We start from the raw sequence: 10,461 nt of genomic DNA, 5'->3' as shown, positions 1-10,461 counted from the left end.
CGGACCACCACGGCCTAAAACTGGTCTTCAATAACAATCAAGGAAGAATGTCCACATATACTTGGAAATTGAACAATGCTCTACCCAATGATAACCTGGTCAAGGAAGAAATAAAGAAAGAAATTAAAAACTTTTTAGAATTTAATGAAAATGAAGGTACAACATACCCAAACTTATGGGACACAATGAAAGCTGTGCTAAGAGGAAAACTCATAGCGCTGAGTGCCTGCAGAAAGAAACAGGAAAGAGCATATGTCAGCAGCTTGACAGCACACCTAAAAGCTCTAGAACAAAAAGAAGCAAATACACCCAGGAGAAGTAGAAGGCAGGAAATAATCAAACTCAGAGCTGAAATCAACCAAGTAGAAACAAAAAGGACCATAGAAAGAATCAACAGAACCAAAAGTTGGTTCTTTGAGAAAATCAAACCCTTAGCCAGACTAACGAGAGGACACAGAGAGTGCGTCCAAATTAACAAAATCAGAAATGAAAAGGGAGACATAAAAACAGATTCAGAGGAAATTCAAAAAATCATCAGATCTTACTACAAAAGCCTATATTCAACAAAACTTGAAAATCTTCAGGAAATGGACAATTTCCCAGACAGATACCAGGTACCGAAGTTAAATCAGGAACAGATAAACCAGTTAAACAACCCCATAACTCCTAAGGAAATAGAAGCAGTCATTAAAGGTCTCCCAACCAAAAAGAGCCCAGGTCCAGACGGGTTTAGTGCAGAATTCTATCAAACCTTCATAGAAGACCTCATACCAATATTATCCAAACTATTCCACAAAATTGAAACAGATGGATCACTACCGAATTCCCTCTATGAAGCCACAATTACTCTTATACCTAAACCACACAAAGACCCAACAAAGAAAGAGAACTTCAGACCAATTTCCCTTATGAATATCGACGCAAAAATACTCAACAAAATTCTGGCAAACCGAATCCAAGAGCACATTAAAACAATCATCCACCATGATCAAGTAGGCTTCATCCCAGGCATGCAGGGATGGTTTAATATACGGAAAACCATCAACGTGATCCCTTATATAAACAAACTGAAAGAACAAAACCACATGATCATTTCATTAGATGCTGAGAAAGCATTTGACAAAATTCAACACCCCTTCATGATAAAAGTCCTGGAAAGAATAGGAATTCAAGGCCCATACCTGAACATGGTAAAAGCCTTATACAGCAAACCAGTTGCTAACATTAAACTAAATGGAGAGAAACTTGAAGCAATCCCACTAAAATCAGGGACTAGACAAGGCTGCCCACTCTCTCCCTACTTATTCAATATCGTTCTTGAAGTTCTAGCCAGAGCAGTCAGACAACAAAAGGATGTCAAGGGGATACAGATCGGAAAAGAAGAAGTCAAAATATCACTATTTGCACATGATATGATAGTATATTTAAGTGATCCCAAAAGTTCCACCAGAGAACTACTAAAGCTGATAAACAACTTCAGCAAAGTGGCTGGGTATAAAATTAACTCAAATAAATCAGTTGCCTTCCTCTATACAAAAGAGAAACAAGCCGAGAAAGAAATTAGGGAAACGACACCCTTCATAATAGACCCAAATAATAAAAAGTACCTCGGAGTGACTTTAACAAAGCAAGTAAAAGATCTGTACAATAAGAACTTCAAGACACTGAAGAAGGAAATTGAAGAAGACTTCAGAAGATGGAAAGATCTCCCATGCCTATGGATTGGCAGGATTAATATAGTAAAAATGGCCATTTTACCAAAAGCAATCTACAGATTCAATGCAATCCCCATCAAAATACCAATCCAATTCTTCAAAGAGTTAGACAGAACAATTTGCAAATTCATCTGGAATAACAAAAAACCCAGGATAGCTAAAGCTATCCTCAACAATGAAAGGACTTCAGGGGGAATCACTATCCCTGAAGTCAAGCAGTATTACAGAGCAATAGTGATAAAAACTGCATGGTATTGGTACAGAGACAGACAGATAGACCAATGGAATAGAATTGAAGACCCAGAAATGAACCCACACACCTATGGTCACTTGATTTTTGACAAAGGAGCCAAAACCATCCAATGGAAAAAAGATACCATTTTCAGCAAATGGTGCTGGTTCAACTGGAGCTCAACATGTAGAAGAATGCAGATCGATCCATGCTTATCACCCTGTACAAAGCTTAAGTCCAAGTGGATCAAGGACCTCCACATCAAAGCAGACACACTCAAATTAATAGAAGAAAAACTAGGGGAGCATCTGGAACACATGGGCACTGGAAAAAATTTCCTGAACAAAACACCAATGGCTTACCCTCTAAGATCAAGAATTGACAAATGGGATCTCATAAAACTGCAAAGCTTCTGTAAGGCAAAGGACACTGTGGTTAGGACAAAACGGCAACCAACAGATTGGGAAAAGATCTTTACCAATCCTACAACAGATAGAGGCCTTATATCCAAAATATACAAAGAACTCAAGAAGTTTGACCACAGGGAAACAAATAACCCTATTAAAAAATGGGGCTCAGAGCTAAACAAAGAATTCACAGCTGAGGAATGCCGAATGGCGGAGAAACACCTAAAGAAATGTTCAACATCTTTAGTCATAAGGGAAATGCAAATCAAAACAACCCTGAGATTTCACCTCACACCAGTGAGAATGGCTAAGATCAAAAACTCAGGGGACAACAGATGCTGGCGAGGATGTGGAGAAAGAGGAACACTCCTCCATTGTTGGTGGGATTGCAAACTGGTACAAGCATTCTGGAAATCAGTCTGGAGGATCCTCAGAAAATTGAACATTGAACTGCCTGAGGATCCAGCTATACCTCTCTTGGGCATATACCCAAAAGATGCCCCAACATATAAAAAAGACACGTTCTCCACTATGTTCATTGCAGCCTTATTTATAATAGCCAGAAGCTGGAAAGAACCCAGATGCCCTTCAACAGAGGAATGGATACAGAAAATGTGGTACATCTACACAATGGAATATTACTCAGCTATCAAAAACAATGACTTTATGAAATTCGTAGGCAAATGGCTGTAACTGGAAAATATCATCCTGAGTGAGCTAACCCAAACACAGAAAGACATACATGGTATGCACTCACTGATAAGTGGCTATTAGCCCAAATGCTTGAATTACCCTAAATGCCTAGAACAAATGAAACTCAAGACAGATGATCAAAATGTGAATGGTTCACTCCTTCTTTAAAAGGGGAACAAGAATACCCTTGGCAGGGAAGAGAGAGGGAAAGATTAAAACAGAGACTGAAGGAACACCCATTCAGAGTCTGCCCCACATGTGGCCCATGCATATACAGCCATCCAATTAGACAAGATGGATGACGCAAAGAAGTGCAGGCCGACAGGAGCCGGATGTAGATCGCTCCTGAGAGACACAGTCAGAATACAGCAAATACAGAGGCGAATGCCAACAGCAAACCACTGAACTGAGAATAGGACCCCCGTTGAAGGAATCAGAGAAAGAACTGGAAGAGCTTGAAGGGGCTCGAGACCCCTTATGAACAACAATGCCAAGCAACCAGAGCTTCCAGGGACTAAGCCACTACCTAAAGACTATACATGGACTGACCCTGGACTCTGACCTCATAGGTAGCAATGAATATCCTAGTAAGAGCACCAGTGGAAGGGGAAGCCCTGGGTCCTGCTAAGACTGAACCCCCAGTGAACTAGACTGTTGGGGGGAGGGGGACAATGGGGGGAGGGTTGGGAGGGGAATACCGATAAGAAAGGGGAGGGGAGAGGGTGATGTTTGCCCGGAAACTGGGAAAGGGAATAACACTCGAAATGTATATAAGAAATACTCAAGTTAATAAAAGCCAAAGCTGCAGTTGCCTTAAAAAAAAAAAAGAAATACTCAAGTTAATAAAAAGAAAGAAAGAAAGAAATCATATTATCCTGCAGTGTTAATTTTAGTGTCTTCTCAACCATTTTTCCAGAACTTGTTATTAAGTATTATTAAGCATCTAATATTAGCAAAAATAAGGATTATTTATCCTGTCTATTGGTTATGTGCAGGGTCTTTTCTTTCCTATGTATACATGAAATTAAAACTTGAGAAATAAAAAAAAAGAAATATTTAGTTACATAAGACTAACCAATCAGAATATAAGCCTGGATTTTGCTTCTAGCACAGTTCAAATTAAACTGTCACTTATGCTGTTTTGAGCCGGGAGCTTCTCTCTGGAAAAGCAGAGATCTGCCCCTAAGAAATGACCACCATGCATATCTGCCTAGCCAGCAAGTTCTGTTTCCTGAAGATAAAACTGTCTTGGATCATACCAATGCCCAACCCTATACAAGCCATGAAATATTTTTCATCTGTATCTTGCCTATGAGAAACTCCTAGCTTTAAAGTTAGAGACCACCTTAAAGTGAAAGAATAGAAAAAATATAATAAACCAATGGGATCAGGAAGTAAGCAGATATTGCCATCCTAATATCTGACAAAAATAGGTTTAAAACTAAAACTAATCAGTATAGACAAAGAAAGGCTTTTTATACAAATCAAAGGATCAATTAATCAATAATATCCTATAATATTAAACATATATGGATCAAATTCTGGTGCACTCAATTTATTAAGAATTATACCAGTGAAATTATTTGGCACAGGTTAATAACAAATCCAGTAATAGTGATTTTTTAACATCCCGTTTTCTTGAATAGATAAGTTATCTGTACCAGAACTAAACATAGAAACCTCACAGTTAAATGGCATTTTAGATCAAGCAAACCTTAGTTACTACTTTATTGCTGTGAAGAGATTCCACAACTAAGGCAATTCTTACAAAAGCGAGCATACAGGCTTGCTTACAGACCATTACTCCGTGATCATTGTGGTGGAGGAGACTGGTGTGGCAGTGGAGCAGTAACTGGGAGCTTCACATATTGATCTGCTGCTGACAGGAGACAGAGAGAGAGAGAGAGAGAGAGAGAGAGAGAGAGAGAGAGAGAGAGAGAGAGAGGGAGGGAGAGGGAGAGGGAGAGGGAGAGGGAGAGGGAGAGGGAGAGGGAGAGGGAGAGGGAGAGAGAGAGGGAGAGGGAGAGGGAGAGGGAGAGGGAGAGGGAGAGAGAGAGAGAAAGGGTTGCTGCATGGACTTTTGAAACCTCAACAAAGTCCACCTCCAACAACACTTTTTCTAACAAGGCCACACCTACCCAAAAAGGCACACCTAATCCTTCTAATCCCTCACAAACAGTTGCATTCCTGGTGACTAAGCATTCAAATATACAAGCTTATGGGGACCATTCTAATTCAAACCACCACAGGTAATCTACAAAATACTTCATGCAAATGCCAAAGAGTATATTCTCCTCAGACATTACATAGAAGCTTCTACAAATATAAAAACAGACCACACCTGGTCACAAAGCAAACTTCAAAAACTGCAGAAAATTGTAAATAAACTCATGTATTCTATATGACCATTATTCCATTAGATCTAAAGTTGGCAGCAAACAAAACTCTAGTAGGTGTACAAACTCCTGGAGATTAAACAGTTCTTTACTCAATAGTAAATGGGTCAAAGAAGAAATCAAACCATTCTTGGAAGTAAATAAAATGAAACAGGACACAACCAAACCTCGGCGACATATTGAAATCAGTTCTAAGAGGGAAGTTTATATCCCTCTGTGACTACAATTAAAAACATAAAAAATTATCAATGTGTATGAATTTGATGAAAGGCCAGAAAGCATACAGAGCAAAATTTGACATAAAGATGATATTGAGGGAGTGTCTAAACTTTCCCCTTATGTTCCAACCAGGAATAAACACTGAACTTGTTCTCCCTATCCAGCCTTATATTGTTAAGCCCTTGCCTACATACTTTATGCTCTGCACCTAGTGTGTCCACTCATTTTTATTCTATTCTGACTATAGACATCATCATATTCATGTTTTCTTATCCCTCTCTTGACACCAGCATCTCCGTGTTCTTGCCACCGAGTCCTCATGCCACTTTAATGATTTTTTTTCTTTGTGATCTACTTTGTGGGTTAAACAGTGGGTAAAACACTCATGTGGCATGGGCATGAAGCTGGCCACTAGAGGATGAGTCCACAATGTAGAAATGCATTCATGATCTTTCCAGGAGTTTCCATTCACATAATTTCCTAAGTTCCCTCCATTTCTAGTCTATAATATTTTCTAGGTAGACAAGGACATTATGTGGAGATGCAGGATTAAAGATTATTTCTCAATCTGCTACTCCACTTCTTCCTATGGCTTTTAAAATTCTTTCTGATTCCCTGTACTTGCTGGTTTTGTGTGTCAAAACCAACTGGAGTTATTACAGAGAAAGGAGCCTCCCTTGAGGAAATGCCTCTATGAGATCCAGCTGTAAGGCATTTTCTCAATTAGTGATTAAGGAGGAAGGGCCCCTTGTGGGTGGTACTATCTCTGGGCTGGTAGTCTTGGGTTCTATAAGAAAGCACGCTGAGCAAGCCAGGGAAAGCAAGCCAGTAACATCTGTCCATGGCCTCTGCATCAGTTCTTGCTTCCAGCCCTGTGTGAGTTCCAATCCTGACTTCCTTTGGTGATGAACAGCAATGTGGAAGTGTAAACTGAATAAACCCTTTCCTCCCCAAATTGCTTCTTGGTCATGATGTTTGTGCAGGAATAGAAACCCTGACTAAGTCACTCCCTTTTCAGTATTCTCCTTGGCATTAAAGGGATGATATAAATGTTCCAGTTAGAGCTGGATTCCATTAGCCACATTCTCAGGCTTTGATCACTTATGACTCTCTATAGCTACCACTGCCTACTGCATAAAGAAGCTTCTTTGACCAAATCTGAAAACAACACATATCTATGGGCATAAGCATATATATTTGAAAGCAATTTGACATGGACACCATGCCATTTAACAAAATAACAGAAGCTTCTCCAGAGGGCCTATGATACTCTTAGCTGTGTGATTTTTTTCAGAGGTTATAATATGGGAATTTACTTCTGTGAACCAAGCCTCAGACAATCAGAAAATGGGTGGTTACTCTAGCAGTACTCATGCCACTATTGCACACTGTTCATTACTTTACTATTTCACAGAAAGACCACATTTCTAGTAAGTATAGGACACAAGACTGTTGACTATAGTTATTCTCCACTAGCCTGCATCTCACTGTCTATGGCTAGGAAAGTTAACCATCAGGAAGAAAGCTTCTACCTCAATTATAGCTTGCTTTTTCTATATTCAGCAACCAAAGCCTACTGAAGACATGGTATCATCAGTAATAAGTCCTTAGCAACAAATACTAGATAAAAACAGCAATAGCAATAGTCTGCTATATTGTTTGAGACTCTCATGATACACATTGGTCAACCATAATTCATGAGGAGACAACTTATCTCTGCAGTAGGGTTTTTTATTTAACAACCTCTGGTTTCCAGAAGTGGTTTTATCGATCCATGCATGATCACTCTGTTCAAAAATTTCTAACAAAAATAAAAAAGTTATTTGTAAACTGTTTTATTCGTACTTAGTTTGGTTGAATATTTTCCTTTGTCTCCCTCATTTTCGTTGCTGTATGTCCAATTAACCCCACCTCACCCCAATAGTTCTACTTTCTGCCTTATTCCCCCACTTCTCCTTTCCTGGACTCTATACATTCTCATAAACACACACATATAAAAATTATGAGCTAGGCTCCCCATCTGTAGAAATCAGTGGTAGTTTCTCTTTCTGAGCTCAGATTACTTTACTTAGTATACCTTTCCAGTTCCACCTATTTCCCTGCAAATTTTATTTTTTCTTTAAATACAAATGAAATTTCATTTTGTACTATCTAGGGTATTATTGCTGTGAAGAAACACCACAAACATTGTTGGGAGCGATGCCCTTGAAACCCTCCACTATTGATGTCTTTATTATGATTAGAGTTAACTATGATTGGGTTCATGGAAAATCCCCAGCCAACTGCAGAAGACTAATGCAAATCTGGTGGTCAAGATGAATAATGATATGATAAAGTTGTGAACTTGCTGAGAAATACATCTGACGTCAAGATACCCAATGTGACGACCTGTAACCTTTCTGAAAAACCAACATCCTGCTGACTAATAGATATGACAAACCTGTGACCTTTCTGACATCCAGTTGACATCATCTGACCACACAAATACTGTGTCCTTGGCCTGTGGAAATGTTTCACACTCCCCCCACTCCTCCCTCTATTACCCCTGTTATGGTATAAATTCAGCCTTGGGAAAAAATAAAATTGTCACCTTGATCAGACTCATGTCTTGGTGTCCTTCTTCGTGTCTCTTGTCCGCCATTCTCTTCCAGGTACCCTATGCACCCTTGTTGACAAATGGCGCCCAGCATGCGGCTGTTTGGAGGTCTCCTGGTGGAGAACGTCATCCCCTGTGAATAAACAGGCATGTCTTCCTTCTTTGTTGGAGCCTTTGCTCCCCCTCAGAGCCTTTGCTCCCCCGCTTCTGGCTACCATGCACCCCCTGACCTTGGTTCAGACACTTTATGTGTTTCTCCCCAGATGATGCAGATCTCAGTGGTGAGTGATGGGACAAGCATTCTACAGTCACCTTTTGTGACAGGACTCAGGGAGTCATTCAGGACATGAGGACTAGGGTTAAGAAAAAAAATTTAAAGAAATTCTTATACTTTGTAGGAAACATTTGTCCATAGTTCCCCCAGGAGGGAACAATTAATACAAAAGATAGTGCAGAGTAAGTGATTGTTTTATGGGCCAGCTAATCCTGTTGCTGAAGTCTGGCCTCTGTAATGAATAAAAGTTGTGTGCTTTTTGGGTTCGAGGTTGCCTCTCCCTGTGTGGATGAGCAACCCCACGTATGTGGATTAAAAACCTTATACCCTCATGCTATTGCAGTGGTCACTTTGTCAATCTGTGCTCTGTGGGTTGCACTCCTGAGGTAAGGCCATTATGGGGTCTTACAACATTTTGGTGCATGGGCCTGGAATTGTGCTCCCCCTAGACCACAATTGGCCAAGAGGTCGGAGGTAAGCTTGAGCAAATTTGTGTTCCGTGTTCTCTGTTACTTTCTGTTTTCTCTCTGTGTCATGTTGTCTTGTCTTTGCTTCATGTTGTCTTGTGTTGTCCTTGTCCAATGTCTGAAGGGTTTGAGTCCTTTCAGAGGGGGGTTTGAGTCCCCTCAGTGGTTGCTGTGGGTCCCGTGAGGGGCTTTCGGCTGTGACAGGCAGACGTGTTAGTTGTCACAGGCCACAGGATACTCTAGGAGGAGAAGAGAATCTAGAGGACACTCTAGAATTCCGTTGGGAGTTGGGATCAGATGGTCCTCCTTATCCCAGAAGCAGCTAAGGTTAAGCTGCAGTTTGGGCCAGGTGCTGAAAGTATCAGGCATCTGTGGAATTCACTTATAGGATGCCTTGTCTTGGTCTTGTTTGTCTAGTTTGTTTTCTGCAGTATTGTTATGTCTTTTTGGCTTTTGTTTCATTTTGGAACTTGGACTGACACCTGTGTTTGAAATCATGGACTGACAACTGTGTGTGAAATCATGGAACTGCCTGTTTTGTTTGTCAAAGAGTTTTACTTGGTCCTCTTGGTGCTTAACTTGGAAATAATTTGCTTGAGAGAAATTGTTTTCTGCCAAGGAGTTTTGTCTTTCTGTCTTGAGCCTCCTCCCCAAGGAGAGATGCCCTTCCCTTTGCTCCCCTTGTCCAGTCTACCTGCTGTTAACAGTTCATCACACATGTGTATGAAGGACTCCAGGTTAGCGAGTGATCATGTCTGAAGCAGGCATAAACAAGAACCTGAAAGCTTTGCCTTGGATCCTGAAGAAAGGATCTCCCTGTTGCTTAGACATTCACAGCTTCTAAGGAAGAGACAGTACAGAGTGAGGAAGTGTGGGGCTGAGGGTGGCAGGCTTGGAGGCCTGCTAGCAAGCAAGCTGCAGGCTGCACATGGGCAGTGTACAGCTCAGGCCAAGTCGGCATAAGAGGAGTTTCAAAGTGATTAGGCTGGCTGGGGCTGACACTTTGACAGCAAAAAGATAGTGGAGAGTTAGCAATTATTTTAAAGACTATTTTGAGACTTTTGGCCCTGAAAAAATTCCAGTTGCTGCCTTCAGTGGCCAGACATTCAACACTTGTTCACAGAAGGAGAGCGTTCATTAAGAGAGTTCTTTAAGGGAGCCTGCCTTATCTGCTGGCCCTATTCCAAGAGAGGAGTTGATCTCCAGCATTAAGTCACCTTCCCCCTTAGTAATCATTGACATGGAGAGTGCCTCTGTACCTATCCCCACAGCAGTCAGTTCCTGCCCCTGTGGTCAAAATGCCCCAGGTTAGGGGGCAGAGGAGCCCCTAAAGTACTTTCAGAAAGAGTCTGCAGCAGACTGCGAGGAACTCTGTTTTGCCAGACAGAATTCGGGACGGGCTTACTCTTAGGTGTTTACTCTTAGATGATAGCAGCAGAAAGTCTTGGCACTGGCTCTTCAG

The sequence above is a fragment of the Rattus norvegicus genome, chromosome 2 (genome assembly GCF_021556685.1).
Source record: "Rattus norvegicus strain SHRSP/BbbUtx chromosome 2, alternate assembly SHRSP_T2T, whole genome shotgun sequence".
Lineage (NCBI taxonomy): Eukaryota > Metazoa > Chordata > Mammalia > Rodentia > Muridae > Rattus > Rattus norvegicus.
This window is presented reverse-complemented; position numbering follows the sequence as displayed.